The 687-nt window shown below is 41.8% G+C and overlaps 1 protein-coding gene across 1 annotated transcript in view; it reads right to left on the minus strand.

Annotated features, from left to right (window-relative positions):
* The window catches only part of loxl3a (lysyl oxidase-like 3a), a 16,050-nt gene extending 15,597 nt beyond the window's left edge, over positions 1 to 453 (minus strand). Inside the window, exon 1 of the mRNA XM_083561582.1 lies at positions 157 to 453. The gene's annotated coding sequence lies outside the window, so the exon portion shown is untranslated. The remainder of the gene's footprint in view (positions 1 to 156) is intronic.
* Positions 454 to 687: the final 234 nt, after the last annotated feature.

Raw genomic sequence — 687 nt, forward strand, 5'->3', positions numbered from 1 at the left:
CCTCCAGCTGTATCTGTTAAACCACTAGCTGCTACTACACTGCCAATGAAAAAGAATGCAATCCAAATATTATACTGAGACTGTTTTAGCAAATTATTTAAGCTCTTCTCTTTCTTTTTGAAGAATATTAACAGAAAAACATTAAGTTCCTCCTACCTGGGTTTATAGGGACAGCTTCACACTTGCCCAGTTTCTCTTAATGGCACAAAAGGAGCTTTCTGTACACTCTGTTCAGGAACTTTGTTCAGGAACAGGAATGAGAGAGATAGAGAGAAGAAGAAGAAGAAGAAGAAGAAGAAGAGAGAGAGAGAGAGAGAGAGAGAGAGAGAGAGAGAGAGAGAGAGAGAGAGAGAGAGAGAGAGAGAGAGAGAGAGAGAGAGAGCTGATTGGAGACAGAGGTTGGTCTGGGATTGTGGTGAGAAGTTCGCTGAGTCCTCACTGCCTACTTTCAACAGATTTCAAAGAGGGAGGCGTAGCCTGCACTGTGTTTGTGTTAGTGATGGAAATTCTTTTCAGTGATTTAGTGCACTAGGCTTAGCGCGTCTGGAACTAAAGCTTTTGATCGGCTCCCTCCAAATGAATGGTCTGTGCTCTAAATAATATGATCTTGTTGACTTGTTAATTGGACGGGAAAACAATTAAAGGGAGAAATGAGCTGTTCACAGTTAGTCCACTAGAGGGCAAATT

This window comes from Silurus aristotelis (assembly GCF_946808225.1).
Source record: "Silurus aristotelis genome assembly, chromosome: 14".
NCBI lineage: Eukaryota > Metazoa > Chordata > Actinopteri > Siluriformes > Siluridae > Silurus > Silurus aristotelis.